This window comes from Rhinoderma darwinii (genome assembly GCF_050947455.1).
Source record: "Rhinoderma darwinii isolate aRhiDar2 chromosome 5 unlocalized genomic scaffold, aRhiDar2.hap1 SUPER_5_unloc_39, whole genome shotgun sequence".
Classification (NCBI taxonomy): Eukaryota; Metazoa; Chordata; class Amphibia; order Anura; family Rhinodermatidae; genus Rhinoderma; species Rhinoderma darwinii.
The window spans coordinates 485,247-501,407 of NW_027461797.1; the positions used below are offsets into that span (position 1 = coordinate 485,247).

Genomic DNA, 16,161 nt, shown 5'->3' on the forward strand with positions numbered 1-16,161 from the left:
AGAGGGAGACAAGGGACTGCAAAATGGAAAATAGGCATCCACCAACTTTACAGACAACTTCTCCTTGCTCCTACAACCTCCATCCTTGCACAGTTTGTTATTCTTCTAGGTAACATAGTAACAAATCCAAATTGCTGCTCTCTTTGTAGGCAAGCAAGGCTTTGTTGCAACTGCAATTCTTACTTCTTCTTGAAATGTAGGGACGACAGTACATTCCATCACATCCATCTAGTGTACACAGGTAGGTCCATTGTGGCGGGCAGGCGAGCGGGCGGGCTGCTTTATTGGCTGTTTGCTGTTCCCCTACTCCACTCCACTATTTGACTGTTGTGCTGCATCAATCAATCAATCAATCAATCAATCAATCAATCAATCAATCAATCAATCAATCAGTGGCTGGCTCAGGTGCAGCTCTTTAACTTACCTAAAAGGGAGGGCGGAGAGAAGACAAGGAAGGTGAATGAGGTGTTCCAATGTGAAATGCCGGAAACACAGAAACACAGACGACACACAACAAGAGGTGGCAATCTATTCATTAATTGCATTTAATCAATGAGCTCATTATCACTCATGCATTGTCCAACAGGTGTTGAAATAATGGGATTAAAAGGGGAGATCCCTTCAGAAAGACAGAAACAATAGCAAAGACAAAAAACACTTTTGGAATCTGCTTTTAGTCAACACATAAGGAAAGGGTGCACCGGTCCTGGAAATACTGCAATACCAGGTCAATGCGTGGAGTGGACAGAGCAAGCTCTATTTCCATCTCCCTGTTCTAAAAATCCATTTAATATATGGTCCCCAGATAGGGGACGTATCAGATATTAAACTGATAAGAACAGATACTACACTTGATCTTAGCCAAATGGCCGAGAAGCGATAACCCGAACGGGCCGCGCGTTGCCCGAGCCTGCCCGATACTGCTGTTCAGCCCTTGCAGCGATTCAGCCTACTTCTAGGCAATTCCATGGGGCCCTGCAGGCTCACACACTCACAGCTACACGGGAGGTGAATAAAGGCCGGAGAGGAAGCCAGACAGGATTTGCTTCTTTTGCTTGCACCACAATGCAGTGCTGAAAGAGGAGGAATCTACATAAAAACGCCTTCCTGGCAACGCCCAAATGCCCTGCTGCCATGCAGATAAACACTGGCAGCGGCAGCAAGTGCATGCCCACAGCCACCCCTTGTTCCTTCACACCTTGTATCAGCTGTAATCCAGTCCAGTCCAGTGCTGCCTGCTGAGCAGCACTGACCAACACTGCCTGGGCCCAGGCTTTTATCTCTGAGGCCCCATTATGATGTCAGAAAGCTGGCTCTGGAATCCTGAGGGCTCCACTATGACACGTTCAAAGTTCCGTCTGAACTTTATATAAGACGGTGAGGCTCAGTCAGTCACTCAGTGTTGCCTGAGAGGGCAACACTGCAACAGCCGGCCGCCAGGCTGTCTTTTTTTTGCACAGCTAGTTGCCTCCAGGAGGCCACAAGAGGGAGACAAGGGACTGCAAAATGGAAAATAGGCATCCACCAACTTTACAGACAACTTCTCCTTGCTCCTACAACCTCCATCCTTGCACAGTTTGTTATTCTTCTAGGTAACATAGTAACAAATCCAAATTGCTGCTCTCTTTGTAGGCAAGCAAGGCTTTGTTGCAACTGCAATTCTTACTTCTTCTTGAAATGTAGGGACGACAGTACATTCCATCACATCCATCTAGTGTACACAGGTAGGTCCATTGTGGCGGGCAGGCGAGCGGGCGGGCTGCTTTATTGGCTGTTTGCTGTTCCCCTACTCCACTCCACTATTTGACTGTTGTGCTGCATCAATCAATCAATCAATCAATCAATCAATCAATCAGTGGCTGGCTCAGGTGCAGCTCTTTAACTTACCTAAAAGGGAGGGCGGAGAGAAGACAAGGAAGGTGAATGAGGTGTTCCAATGTGAAATGCCGGAAACACAGAAACACAGACGACACACAACAAGAGGTGGCAATCTATTCATTAATTGCATTTAATCAATGAGCTCATTATCACTCATGCATTGTCCAACAGGTGTTGAAATAATGGGATTAAAAGGGGAGATCCCTTCAGAAAGACAGAAACAATAGCAAAGACAAAAAACACTTTTGGAATCTGCTTTTAGTCAACACATAAGGAAAGGGTGCACCGGTCCTGGAAATACTGCAATACCAGGTCAATGCGTGGAGTGGACAGAGCAAGCTCTATTTCCATCTCCCTGTTCTAAAAATCCATTTAATATATGGTCCCCAGATAGGGGACGTATCAGATATTAAACTGATAAGAACAGATACTACACTTGATCTTAGCCAAAAGGCCGAGAAGCGATAACCCGAACGGGCCGCGCGTTGCCCGAGCCTGCCCGATACTGCTGTTCAGCCCTTGCAGCAATTCAGCCTACTTCTAGGCAATTCCATGGGGCCCTGCAGGCTCACACACTCACAGCTACACGGGAGGTGAATAAAGGCCGGAGAGGAAGCCAGACAGGATTTGCTTCTTTTGCTTGCACCACAATGCAGTGCTGAAAGAGGAGGAATCTACATAAAAACGCCTTCCTGGCAACGCCCAAATGCCCTGCTGCCATGCAGATAAACACTGGCAGCGGCAGCAAGTGCATGCCCACAGCCACCCCTTGTTCCTTCACACCTTGTATCAGCTGTAATCCAGTCCAGTCCAGTGCTGCCTGCTGAGCAGCACTGACCAACACTGCCTGGGCCCAGGCTTTTATCTCTGAGGCCCCATTATGATGTCAGAAAGCTGGCTCTGGAATCCTGAGGGCTCCACTATGACACGTGCAAAGTTCCGTCTGAACTTTATATAAGACGGTGAGGCTCAGTCAGTCACTCAGTGTTGCCTGAGAGGGCAACACTGCAACAGCCGGCCGCCAGGCTGTCTTTTTTTTGCACAGCTAGTTGCCTCCAGGAGGCCACAAGAGGGAGACAAGGGACTGCAAAATGGAAAATAGGCATCCACCAACTTTACAGACAACTTCTCCTTGCTCCTACAACCTCCATCCTTGCACAGTTTGTTATTCTTCTAGGTAACATAGTAACAAATCCAAATTGCTGCTCTCTTTGTAGGCAAGCAAGGCTTTGTTGCAACTGCAATTCTTACTTCTTCTTGAAATGTAGGGACGACAGTACATTCCATCACATCCATCTAGTGTACACAGGTAGGTCCATTGTGGCGGGCAGGCGAGCGGGCGGGCTGCTTTATTGGCTGTTTGCTGTTCCCTACTCCACTCCACTATTTGACTGTTGTGCTGCATCAATCAATCAATCAATCAATCAATCAATCAATCAATCAATCAATCAATCAATCAATCAATCAGTGGCTGGCTCAGGTGCAGCTCTTTAACTTACCTAAAAGGGAGGGCGGAGAGAAGACAAGGAAGGTGAATGAGGTGTTCCAATGTGAAATGCCGGAAACACAGAAACACAGACGACACACAACAAGAGGTGGCAATCTATTCATTAATTGCATTTAATCAATGAGCTCATTATCACTCATGCATTGTCCAACAGGTGTTGAAATAATGGGATTAAAAGGGGAGATCCCTTCAGAAAGACAGAAACAATAGCAAAGACAAAAAACACTTTTGGAATCTGCTTTTAGTCAACACATAAGGAAAGGGTGCACCGGTCCTGGAAATACTGCAATACCAGGTCAATGCGTGGAGTGGACAGAGCAAGCTCTATTTCCATCTCCCTGTTCTAAAAATCCATTTAATATATGGTCCCCAGATAGGGGACGTATCAGATATTAAACTGATAAGAACAGATACTACACTTGATCTTAGCCAAAAGGCCGAGAAGCGATAACCCGAACGGGCCGCGCGTTGCCCGAGCCTGCCCGATACTGCTGTTCAGCCCTTGCAGCGATTCAGCCTACTTCTAGGCAATTCCATGGGGCCCTGCAGGCTCACACACTCACAGCTACACGGGAGGTGAATAAAGGCCGGAGAGGAAGCCAGACAGGATTTGCTTCTTTTGCTTGCACCACAATGCAGTGCTGAAAGAGGAGGAATCTACATAAAAACGCCTTCCTGGCAACGCCCAAATGCCCTGCTGCCATGCAGATAAACACTGGCAGCGGCAGCAAGTGCATGCCCACAGCCACCCCTTGTTCCTTCACACCTTGTATCAGCTGTAATCCAGTCCAGTCCAGTGCTGCCTGCTGAGCAGCACTGACCAACACTGCCTGGGCCCAGGCTTTTATCTCTGAGGCCCCATTATGATGTCAGAAAGCTGGCTCTGGAATCCTGAGGGCTCCACTATGACACGTGCAAAGTTCCGTCTGAACTTTATATAAGACGGTGAGGCTCAGTCAGTCACTCAGTGTTGCCTGAGAGGGCAACACTGCAACAGCCGGCCGCCAGGCTGTCTTTTTTTTGCACAGCTAGTTGCCTCCAGGAGGCCACAAGAGGGAGACAAGGGACTGCAAAATGGAAAATAGGCATCCACCAACTTTACAGACAACTTCTCCTTGCTCCTACAACCTCCATCCTTGCACAGTTTGTTATTCTTCTAGGTAACATAGTAACAAATCCAAATTGCTGCTCTCTTTGTAGGCAAGCAAGGCTTTGTTGCAACTGCAATTCTTACTTCTTCTTGAAATGTAGGGACGACAGTACATTCCATCACATCCATCTAGTGTACACAGGTAGGTCCATTGTGGCGGGCAGGCGAGCGGGCGGGCTGCTTTATTGGCTGTTTGCTGTTCCCTACTCCACTCCACTATTTGACTGTTGTGCTGCATCAATCAATCAATCAATCAATCAATCAATCAATCAATCAATCAATCAATCAATCAATCAATCAATCAATCAATCAATCAGTGGCTGGCTCAGGTGCAGCTCTTTAACTTACCTAAAAGGGAGGGCGGAGAGAAGACAAGGAAGGTGAATGAGGTGTTCCAATGTGAAATGCCGGAAACACAGAAACACAGACGACACACAACAAGAGGTGGCAATCTATTCATTGATTGCATTTAATCAATGAGCTCATTATCACTCATGCATTGTCCAACAGGTGTTGAAATAATGGGATTAAAAGGGGAGATCCCTTCAGAAAGACAGAAACAATAGCAAAGACAAAAAACACTTTTGGAATCTGCTTTTAGTCAACACATAAGGAAAGGGTGCACCGGTCCTGGAAATACTGCAATACCAGGTCAATGCGTGGAGTGGACAGAGCAAGCTCTATTTCCATCTCCCTGTTCTAAAAATCCATTTAATATATGGTCCCCAGATAGGGGACGTATCAGATATTAAACTGATAAGAACAGATACTACACTTGATCTTAGCCAAAAGGCCGAGAAGCGATAACCCGAACGGGCCGCGCGTTGCCCGAGCCTGCCCGATACTGCTGTTCAGCCCTTGCAGCGATTCAGCCTACTTCTAGGCAATTCCATGGGGCCCTGCAGGCTCACACACTCACAGCTACACGGGAGGTGAATAAAGGCCGGAGAGGAAGCCAGACAGGATTTGCTTCTTTTGCTTGCACCACAATGCAGTGCTGAAAGAGGAGGAATCTACATAAAAACGCCTTCCTGGCAACGCCCAAATGCCCTGCTGCCATGCAGATAAACACTGGCAGCGGCAGCAAGTGCATGCCCACAGCCACCCCTTGTTCCTTCACACCTTGTATCAGCTGTAATCCAGTCCAGTCCAGTGCTGCCTGCTGAGCAGCACTGACCAACACTGCCTGGGCCCAGGCTTTTATCTCTGAGGCCCCATTATGATGTCAGAAAGCTGGCTCTGGAATCCTGAGGGCTCCACTATGACACGTGCAAAGTTCCGTCTGAACTTTATATAAGACGGTGAGGCTCAGTCAGTCACTCAGTGTTGCCTGAGAGGGCAACACTGCAACAGCCGGCCGCCAGGCTGTCTTTTTTTTGCACAGCTAGTTGCCTCCAGGAGGCCACAAGAGGGAGACAAGGGACTGCAAAATGGAAAATAGGCATCCACCAACTTTACAGACAACTTCTCCTTGCTCCTACAACCTCCATCCTTGCACAGTTTGTTATTCTTCTAGGTAACATAGTAACAAATCCAAATTGCTGCTCTCTTTGTAGGCAAGCAAGGCTTTGTTGCAACTGCAATTCTTACTTCTTCTTGAAATGTAGGGACGACAGTACATTCCATCACATCCATCTAGTGTACACAGGTAGGTCCATTGTGGCGGGCAGGCGAGCGGGCGGGCTGCTTTATTGGCTGTTTGCTGTTCCCTACTCCACTCCACTATTTGACTGTTGTGCTGCATCAATCAATCAATCAATCAATCAATCAATCAATCAATCAATCAATCAATCAATCAATCAATCAATCAGTGGCTGGCTCAGGTGCAGCTCTTTAACTTACCTAAAAGGGAGGGCGGAGAGAAGACAAGGAAGGTGAATGAGGTGTTCCAATGTGAAATGCCGGAAACACAGAAACACAGACGACACACAACAAGAGGTGGCAATCTATTCATTAATTGCATTTAATCAATGAGCTCATTATCACTCATGCATTGTCCAACAGGTGTTGAAATAATGGGATTAAAAGGGGAGATCCCTTCAGAAAGACAGAAACAATAGCAAAGACAAAAAACACTTTTGGAATCTGTTTTTAGTCAACACATAAGGAAAGGGTGCACCGGTCCTGGAAATACTGCAATACCAGGTCAATGCGTGGAGTGGACAGAGCAAGCTCTATTTCCATCTCCCTGTTCTAAAAATCCATTTAATATATGGTCCCCAGATAGGGGACGTATCAGATATTAAACTGATAAGAACAGATACTACACTTGATCTTAGCCAAAAGGCCGAGAAGCGATAACCCGAACGGGCCGCGCGTTGCCCGAGCCTGCCCGATACTGCTGTTCAGCCCTTGCAGCGATTCAGCCTACTTCTAGGCAATTCCATGGGGCCCTGCAGGCTCACACACTCACAGCTACACGGGAGGTGAATAAAGGCCGGAGAGGAAGCCAGACAGGATTTGCTTCTTTTGCTTGCACCACAATGCAGTGCTGAAAGAGGAGGAATCTACATAAAAACGCCTTCCTGGCAACGCCCAAATGCCCTGCTGCCATGCAGATAAACACTGGCAGCGGCAGCAAGTGCATGCCCACAGCCACCCCTTGTTCCTTCACACCTTGTATCAGCTGTAATCCAGTCCAGTCCAGTGCTGCCTGCTGAGCAGCACTGACCAACACTGCCTGGGCCCAGGCTTTTATCTCTGAGGCCCCATTATGATGTCAGAAAGCTGGCTCTGGAATCCTGAGGGCTCCACTATGACACGTGCAAAGTTCCGTCTGAACTTTATATAAGACGGTGAGGCTCAGTCAGTCACTCAGTGTTGCCTGAGAGGGCAACACTGCAACAGCCGGCCGCCAGGCTGTCTTTTTTTTGCACAGCTAGTTGCCTCCAGGAGGCCACAAGAGGGAGACAAGGGACTGCAAAATGGAAAATAGGCATCCACCAACTTTACAGACAACTTCTCCTTGCTCCTACAACCTCCATCCTTGCACAGTTTGTTATTCTTCTAGGTAACATAGTAACAAATCCAAATTGCTGCTCTCTTTGTAGGCAAGCAAGGCTTTGTTGCAACTGCAATTCTTACTTCTTCTTGAAATGTAGGGACGACAGTACATTCCATCACATCCATCTAGTGTACACAGGTAGGTCCATTGTGGCGGGCAGGCGAGCGGGCGGGCTGCTTTATTGGCTGTTTGCTGTTCCCCTACTCCACTCCACTATTTGACTGTTGTGCTGCATCAATCAATCAATCAATCAATCAATCAATCAATCAATCAATCAATCAGTGGCTGGCTCAGGTGCAGCTCTTTAACTTACCTAAAAGGGAGGGCGGAGAGAAGACAAGGAAGGTGAATGAGGTGTTCCAATGTGAAATGCCGGAAACACAGAAACACAGACGACACACAACAAGAGGTGGCAATCTATTCATTAATTGCATTTAATCAATGAGCTCATTATCACTCATGCATTGTCCAACAGGTGTTGAAATAATGGGATTAAAAGGGGAGATCCCTTCATGAAGACAGAAACAATAGCAAAGACAAAAAACACTTTTGGAATCTGCTTTTAGTCAACACATAAGGAAAGGGTGCACCGGTCCTGGAAATACTGCAATACCAGGTCAATGCGTGGAGTGGACAGAGCAAGCTCTATTTCCATCTCCCTGTTCTAAAAATCCATTTAATATATGGTCCCCAGATAGGGGACGTATCAGATATTAAACTGATAAGAACAGATACTACACTTGATCTTAGCCAAAAGGCCGAGAAGCGATAACCCGAACGGGCCGCGCGTTGCCCGAGCCTGCCCGATACTGCTGTTCAGCCCTTGCAGCGATTCAGCCTACTTCTAGGCAATTCCATGGGGCCCTGCAGGCTCACACACTCACAGCTACACGGGAGGTGAATAAAGGCCGGAGAGGAAGCCAGACAGGATTTGCTTCTTTTGCTTGCACCACAATGCAGTGCTGAAAGAGGAGGAATCTACATAAAAACGCCTTCCTGGCAACGCCCAAATGCCCTGCTGCCATGCAGATAAACACTGGCAGCGGCAGCAAGTGCATGCCCACAGCCACCCCTTGTTCCTTCACACCTTGTATCAGCTGTAATCCAGTCCAGTCCAGTGCTGCCTGCTGAGCAGCACTGACCAACACTGCCTGGGCCCAGGCTTTTATCTCTGAGGCCCCATTATGATGTCAGAAAGCTGGCTCTGGAATCCTGAGGGCTCCACTATGACACGTGCAAAGTTCCGTCTGAACTTTATATAAGACGGTGAGGCTCAGTCAGTCACTCAGTGTTGCCTGAGAGGGCAACACTGCAACAGCCGGCCGCCAGGCTGTCTTTTTTTTGCACAGCTAGTTGCCTCCAGGAGGCCACAAGAGGGAGACAAGGGACTGCAAAATGGAAAATAGGCATCCACCAACTTTACAGACAACTTCTCCTTGCTCCTACAACCTCCATCCTTGCACAGTTTGTTATTCTTCTAGGTAACATAGTAACAAATCCAAATTGCTGCTCTCTTTGTAGGCAAGCAAGGCTTTGTTGCAACTGCAATTCTTACTTCTTCTTGAAATGTAGGGACGACAGTACATTCCATCACATCCATCTAGTGTACACAGGTAGGTCCATTGTGGCGGGCAGGCGAGCGGGCGGGCTGCTTTATTGGCTGTTTGCTGTTCCCCTACTCCACTCCACTATTTGACTGTTGTGCTGCATCAATCAATCAATCAATCAATCAATCAATCAATCAATCAATCAATCAATCAATCAGTGGCTGGCTCAGGTGCAGCTCTTTAACTTACCTAAAAGGGAGGGCGGAGAGAAGACAAGGAAGGTGAATGAGGTGTTCCAATGTGAAATGCCGGAAACACAGAAACACAGACGACACACAACAAGAGGTGGCAATCTATTCATTAATTGCATTTAATCAATGAGCTCATTATCACTCATGCATTGTCCAACAGGTGTTGAAATAATGGGATTAAAAGGGGAGATCCCTTCAGAAAGACAGAAACAATAGCAAAGACAAAAAACACTTTTGGAATCTGCTTTTAGTCAACACATAAGGAAAGGGTGCACCGGTCCTGGAAATACTGCAATACCAGGTCAATGCGTGGAGTGGACAGAGCAAGCTCTATTTCCATCTCCCTGTTCTAAAAATCCATTTAATATATGGTCCCCAGATAGGGGACGTATCAGATATTAAACTGATAAGAACAGATACTACACTTGATCTTAGCCAAAAGGCCGAGAAGCGATAACCCGAACGGGCCGCGCGTTGCCCGAGCCTGCCCGATACTGCTGTTCAGCCCTTGCAGCGATTCAGCCTACTTCTAGGCAATTCCATGGGGCCCTGCAGGCTCACACACTCACAGCTACACGGGAGGTGAATAAAGGCCGGAGAGGAAGCCAGACAGGATTTGCTTCTTTTGCTTGCACCACAATGCAGTGCTGAAAGAGGAGGAATCTACATAAAAACGCCTTCCTGGCAACGCCCAAATGCCCTGCTGCCATGCAGATAAACACTGGCAGCGGCAGCAAGTGCATGCCCACAGCCACCCCTTGTTCCTTCACACCTTGTATCAGCTGTAATCCAGTCCAGTCCAGTGCTGCCTGCTGAGCAGCACTGACCAACACTGCCTGGGCCCAGGCTTTTATCTCTGAGGCCCCATTATGATGTCAGAAAGCTGGCTCTGGAATCCTGAGGGCTCCACTATGACACGTGCAAAGTTCCGTCTGAACTTTATATAAGACGGTGAGGCTCAGTCAGTCACTCAGTGTTGCCTGAGAGGGCAACACTGCAACAGCCGGCCGCCAGGCTGTCTTTTTTTTGCACAGCTAGTTGCCTCCAGGAGGCCACAAGAGGGAGACAAGGGACTGCAAAATGGAAAATAGGCATCCACCAACTTTACAGACAACTTCTCCTTGCTCCTACAACCTCCATCCTTGCACAGTTTGTTATTCTTCTAGGTAACATAGTAACAAATCCAAATTGCTGCTCTCTTTGTAGGCAAGCAAGGCTTTGTTGCAACTGCAATTCTTACTTCTTCTTGAAATGTAGGGACGACAGTACATTCCATCACATCCATCTAGTGTACACAGGTAGGTCCATTGTGGCGGGCAGGCGAGCGGGCGGGCTGCTTTATTGGCTGTTTGCTGTTCCCCTACTCCACTCCACTATTTGACTGTTGTGCTGCATCAATCAATCAATCAATCAATCAATCAATCAATCAATCAATCAATCAATCAATCAATCAGTGGCTGGCTCAGGTACAGCTCTTTAACTTACCTAAAAGGGAGGGCGGAGAGAAGACAAGGAAGGTGAATGAGGTGTTCCAATGTGAAATGCCGGAAACACAGAAACACAGACGACACACAACAAGAGGTGGCAATCTATTCATTAATTGCATTTAATCAATGAGCTCATTATCACTCATGCATTGTCCAACAGGTGTTGAAATAATGGGATTAAAAGGGGAGATCCCTTCAGAAAGACAGAAACAATAGCAAAGACAAAAAACACTTTTGGAATCTGCTTTTAGTCAACACATAAGGAAAGGGTGCACCGGTCCTGGAAATACTGCAATACCAGGTCAATGCGTGGAGTGGACAGAGCAAGCTCTATTTCCATCTCCCTGTTCTAAAAATCCATTTAATATATGGTCCCCAGATAGGGGACGTATCAGATATTAAACTGATAAGAACAGATACTACACTTGATCTTAGCGATAACCCGAACGGGCCGCGCGTTGCCCGAGCCTGCCCGATACTGCTGTTCAGCCCTTGCAGCGATTCAGCCTACTTCTAGGCAATTCCATGGGGCCCTGCAGGCTCACACACTCACAGCTACACGGGAGGTGAATAAAGGCCGGAGAGGAAGCCAGACAGGATTTGCTTCTTTTGCTTGCACCACAATGCAGTGCTGAAAGAGGAGGAATCTACATAAAAACGCCTTCCTGGCAACGCCCAAATGCCCTGCTGCCATGCAGATAAACACTGGCAGCAAGTGCATGCCCACAGCCACCCCTTGTTCCTTCACACCTTGTATCAGCTGTAATCCAGTCCAGTCCAGTGCTGCCTGCTGAGCAGCACTGACCAACACTGCCTGGGCCCAGGCTTTTATCTCTGAGGCCCCATTATGATGTCAGAAAGCTGGCTCTGGAATCCTGAGGGCTCCACTATGACACGTGCAAAGTTCCGTCTGAACTTTATATAAGACGGTGAGGCTCAGTCAGTCACTCAGTGTTGCCTGAGAGGGCAACACTGCAACAGCCGGCCGCCAGGCTGTCTTTTTTTTGCACAGCTAGTTGCCTCCAGGAGGCCACAAGAGGGAGACAAGGGACTGCAAAATGGAAAATAGGCATCCACCAACTTTACAGACAACTTCTCCTTGCTCCTACAACCTCCATCCTTGCACAGTTTGTTATTCTTCTAGGTAACATAGTAACAAATCCAAATTGCTGCTCTCTTTGTAGGCAAGCAAGGCTTTGTTGCAACTGCAATTCTTACTTCTTCTTGAAATGTAGGGACGACAGTACATTCCATCACATCCATCTAGTGTACACAGGTAGGTCCATTGTGGCGGGCAGGCGAGCGGGCGGGCTGCTTTATTGGCTGTTTGCTGTTCCCCTACTCCACTCCACTATTTGACTGTTGTGCTGCATCAATCAATCAATCAATCAATCAATCAATCAATCAATCAATCAATCAATCAATCAATCAGTGGCTGGCTCAGGTGCAGCTCTTTAACTTACCTAAAAGGGAGGGCGGAGAGAAGACAAGGAAGGTGAATGAGGTGTTCCAATGTGAAATGCCGGAAACACAGAAACACAGACGACACACAACAAGAGGTGGCAATCTATTCATTAATTGCATTTAATCAATGAGCTCATTATCACTCATGCATTGTCCAACAGGTGTTGAAATAATGGGATTAAAAGGGGAGATCCCTTCAGAAAGACAGAAACAATAGCAAAGACAAAAAAACACTTTTGGAATCTGCTTTTAGTCAACACATAAGGAAAGGGTGCACCGGTCCTGGAAATACTGCAATACCAGGTCAATGCGTGGAGTGGACAGAGCAAGCTCTATTTCCATCTCCCTGTTCTAAAAATCCATTTAATATATGGTCCCCAGATAGGGGACGTATCAGATATTAAACTGATAAGAACAGATACTACACTTGATCTTAGCCAAAAGGCCGAGAAGCGATAACCCGAACGGGCCGCGCGTTGCCCGAGCCTGCCCGATACTGCTGTTCAGCCCTTGCAGCGATTCAGCCTACTTCTAGGCAATTCCATGGGGCCCTGCAGGCTCACACACTCACAGCTACACGGGAGGTGAATAAAGGCCGGAGAGGAAGCCAGACAGGATTTGCTTATTTTGCTTGCACCACAATGCAGTGCTGAAAGAGGAGGAATCTACATAAAAACGCCTTCCTGGCAACGCCCAAATGCCCTGCTGCCATGCAGATAAACACTGGCAGCGGCAGCAAGTGCATGCCCACAGCCACCCCTTGTTCCTTCACACCTTGTATCAGCTGTAATCCAGTCCAGTCCAGTGCTGCCTGCTGAGCAGCACTGACCAACACTGCCTGGGCCCAGGCTTTTATCTCTGAGGCCCCATTATGATGTCAGAAAGCTGGCTCTGGAATCCTGAGGGCTCCACTATGACACGTGCAAAGTTCCGTCTGAACTTTATATAAGACGGTGAGGCTCAGTCAGTCACTCAGTGTTGCCTGAGAGGGCAACACTGCAACAGCCGGCCGCCAGGCTGTCTTTTTTTTGCACAGCTAGTTGCCTCCAGGAGGCCACAAGAGGGAGACAAGGGACTGCAAAATGGAAAATAGGCATCCACCAACTTTACAGACAACTTCTCCTTGCTCCTACAACCTCCATCCTTGCACAGTTTGTTATTCTTCTAGGTAACATAGTAACAAATCCAAATTGCTGCTCTCTTTGTAGGCAAGCAAGGCTTTGTTGCAACTGCAATTCTTACTTCTTCTTGAAATGTAGGGACGACAGTACATTCCATCACATCCATCTAGTGTACACAGGTAGGTCCATTGTGGCGGGCAGGCGAGCGGGCGGGCTGCTTTATTGGCTGTTTGCTGTTCCCCTACTCCACTCCACTATTTGACTGTTGTGCTGCATCAATCAATCAATCAATCAATCAATCAATCAATCAATCAATCAATCAATCAGTGGCTGGCTCAGGTGCAGCTCTTTAACTTACCTAAAAGGGAGGGCGGAGAGAAGACAAGGAAGGTGAATGAGGTGTTCCAATGTGAAATGCCGGAAACACAGAAACACAGACGAAACACAACAAGAGGTGGCAATCTATTCATTAATTGCATTTAATCAATGAGCTCATTATCACTCATGCATTGTCCAACAGGTGTTGAAATAATGGGATTAAAAGGGGAGATCCCTTCAGAAAGACAGAAACAATAGCAAAGACAAAAAACACTTTTGGAATCTGCTTTTAGTCAACACATAAGGAAAGGGTGCACCGGTCCTGGAAATACTGCAATACCAGGTCAATGCGTGGAGTGGACAGAGCAAGCTCTATTTCCATCTCCCTGTTCTAAAAATCCATTTAATATATGGTCCCCAGATAGGGGACGTATCAGATATTAAACTGATAAGAACAGATACTACACTTGATCTTAGCCAAAAGGCCGAGAAGCGATAACCCGAACGGGCCGCGCGTTGCCCGAGCCTGCCCGATACTGCTGTTCAGCCCTTGCAGCGATTCAGCCTACTTCGAGGCAATTCCATGGGGCCCTGCAGGCTCACACACTCACAGCTACACGGGAGGTGAATAAAGGCCGGAGAGGAAGCCAGACAGGATTTGCTTCTTTTGCTTGCACCACAATGCAGTGCTGAAAGAGGAGGAATCTACATAAAAACGCCTTCCTGGCAACTCCCAAATGCCCTGCTGCCATGCAGATAAACACTGGCAGCGGCAGCAAGTGCATGCCCACAGCCACCCCTTGTTCCTTCACACCTTGTATCAGCTGTAATCCAGTCCAGTCCAGTGCTGCCTGCTGAGCAGCACTGACCAACACTGCCTGGGCCCAGGCTTTTATCTCTGAGGCCCCATTATGATGTCAGAAAGCTGGCTCTGGAATCCTGAGGGCTCCACTATGACACGTGCAAAGTTCTGTCTGAACTTTATATAAGACGGTGAGGCTCAGTCAGTCACTCAGTGTTGCCTGAGAGGGCAACACTGCAACAGCCGGCCGCCAGGCTGTCTTTTTTTTGCACAGCTAGTTGCCTCCAGGAGGCCACAAGAGGGAGACAAGGGACTGCAAAATGGAAAATAGGCATCCACCAACTTTACAGACAACTTCTCCTTGCTCCTACAACCTCCATCCTTGCACAGTTTGTTATTCTTCTAGGTAACATAGTAACAAATCCAAATTGCTGCTCTCTTTGTAGGCAAGCAAGGCTTTGTTGCAACTGCAATTCTTACTTCTTCTTGAAATGTAGGGACGACAGTACATTCCATCACATCCATCTAGTGTACACAGGTAGGTCCATTGTGGCGGGCAGGCGAGCGGGCGGGCTGCTTTATTGGCTGTTTGCTGTTCCCCTACTCCACTCCACTATTTGACTGTTGTGCTGCATCAATCAATCAATCAATCAATCAATCAATCAATCAATCAATCAATCAGTGGCTGGCTCAGGTGCAGCTCTTTAACTTACCTAAAAGGGAGGGCGGAGAGAAGACAAGGAAGGTGAATGAGGTGTTCCAATGTGAAATGCCGGAAACACAGAAACACAGACGACACACAACAAGAGGTGGCAATCTATTCATTAATTGCATTTAATCAATGAGCTCATTATCACTCATGCATTGTCCAACAGGTGTTGAAATAATGGGATTAAAAGGGGAGATCCCTTCAGAAAGACAGAAACAATAGCAAAGACAAAAAACACTTTTGGAATCTGCTTTTAGTCAACACATAAGGAAAGGGTGCACCGGTCCTGGAAATACTGCAATACCAGGTCAATGCGTGGAGTGGACAGAGCAAGCTCTATTTCCATCTCCCTGTTCTAAAAATCCATTTAATATATGGTCCCCAGATAGGGGACGTATCAGATATTAAACTGATAAGAACAGATACTACACTTGATCTTAGCCAAAAGGCCGAGAAGCGATAACCCGAACGGGCCGCGCGTTGCCCGAGCCTGCCCGATACTGCTGTTCAGCCCTTGCAGCGATTCAGCCTACTTCGAGGCAATTCCATGGGGCCCTGCAGGCTCACACACTCACAGCTACACGGGAGGTGAATAAAGGCCGGAGAGGAAGCCAGACAGGATTTGCTTCTTTTGCTTGCACCACAATGCAGTGCTGAAAGAGGAGGAATCTACATAAAAACGCCTTCCTGGCAACGCCCAAATGCCCTGCTGCCATGCAGATAAACACTGGCAGCGGCAGCAAGTGCATGCCCACAGCCACCCCTTGTTCCTTCACACCTTGTATCAGCTGTAATCCAGTCCAGTCCAGTGCTGCCTGCTGAGCAGCACTGACCAACACTGCCTGGGCCCAGGCTTTTATCTCTGAGGCCCCATTATGATGTCAGAAAGCTGGCTCTGGAATCCTGAGGGCTCCACTATGACA

At 47.6% G+C, this 16,161-nt stretch overlaps 11 non-coding genes across 11 annotated transcripts; all 11 read right to left on the reverse strand.

Annotated features, from left to right (window-relative positions):
- Positions 1-690: 690 nt before the first annotated feature.
- Positions 691-881, reverse strand: LOC142692106 (U2 spliceosomal RNA). The gene has a single exon (XR_012860594.1). It is a non-coding gene; the product is annotated as a U2 spliceosomal RNA (small nuclear RNA).
- Positions 882-2,153: 1,272 nt separating this feature from the next.
- On the reverse strand, positions 2,154-2,344 carry LOC142692436 (U2 spliceosomal RNA). Its single transcript, XR_012860880.1, has one exon. It is a non-coding gene; the product is annotated as a U2 spliceosomal RNA (small nuclear RNA).
- A 1,299-nt stretch (positions 2,345-3,643) lies between these two features.
- On the reverse strand, positions 3,644-3,834 carry LOC142692437 (U2 spliceosomal RNA). The gene has a single exon (XR_012860881.1). It is a non-coding gene; the product is annotated as a U2 spliceosomal RNA (small nuclear RNA).
- A 1,315-nt stretch (positions 3,835-5,149) lies between these two features.
- LOC142692439 (U2 spliceosomal RNA) lies at positions 5,150-5,340 on the reverse strand. Its single transcript, XR_012860883.1, has one exon. It is a non-coding gene; the product is annotated as a U2 spliceosomal RNA (small nuclear RNA).
- Positions 5,341-6,643: 1,303 nt separating this feature from the next.
- LOC142692440 (U2 spliceosomal RNA) lies at positions 6,644-6,834 on the reverse strand. Its single transcript, XR_012860884.1, has one exon. It is a non-coding gene; the product is annotated as a U2 spliceosomal RNA (small nuclear RNA).
- A 1,284-nt stretch (positions 6,835-8,118) lies between these two features.
- On the reverse strand, positions 8,119-8,309 carry LOC142692441 (U2 spliceosomal RNA). Its single transcript, XR_012860885.1, has one exon. It is a non-coding gene; the product is annotated as a U2 spliceosomal RNA (small nuclear RNA).
- Positions 8,310-9,601: 1,292 nt separating this feature from the next.
- LOC142692442 (U2 spliceosomal RNA) lies at positions 9,602-9,792 on the reverse strand. The gene has a single exon (XR_012860886.1). It is a non-coding gene; the product is annotated as a U2 spliceosomal RNA (small nuclear RNA).
- A 1,296-nt stretch (positions 9,793-11,088) lies between these two features.
- LOC142692163 (U2 spliceosomal RNA) lies at positions 11,089-11,276 on the reverse strand. The gene has a single exon (XR_012860644.1). It is a non-coding gene; the product is annotated as a U2 spliceosomal RNA (small nuclear RNA).
- A 1,278-nt stretch (positions 11,277-12,554) lies between these two features.
- Positions 12,555-12,745, reverse strand: LOC142692443 (U2 spliceosomal RNA). Its single transcript, XR_012860887.1, has one exon. It is a non-coding gene; the product is annotated as a U2 spliceosomal RNA (small nuclear RNA).
- Positions 12,746-14,033: 1,288 nt separating this feature from the next.
- On the reverse strand, positions 14,034-14,224 carry LOC142692445 (U2 spliceosomal RNA). Its single transcript, XR_012860888.1, has one exon. It is a non-coding gene; the product is annotated as a U2 spliceosomal RNA (small nuclear RNA).
- A 1,284-nt stretch (positions 14,225-15,508) lies between these two features.
- On the reverse strand, positions 15,509-15,699 carry LOC142692446 (U2 spliceosomal RNA). The gene has a single exon (XR_012860889.1). It is a non-coding gene; the product is annotated as a U2 spliceosomal RNA (small nuclear RNA).
- Positions 15,700-16,161: the final 462 nt, after the last annotated feature.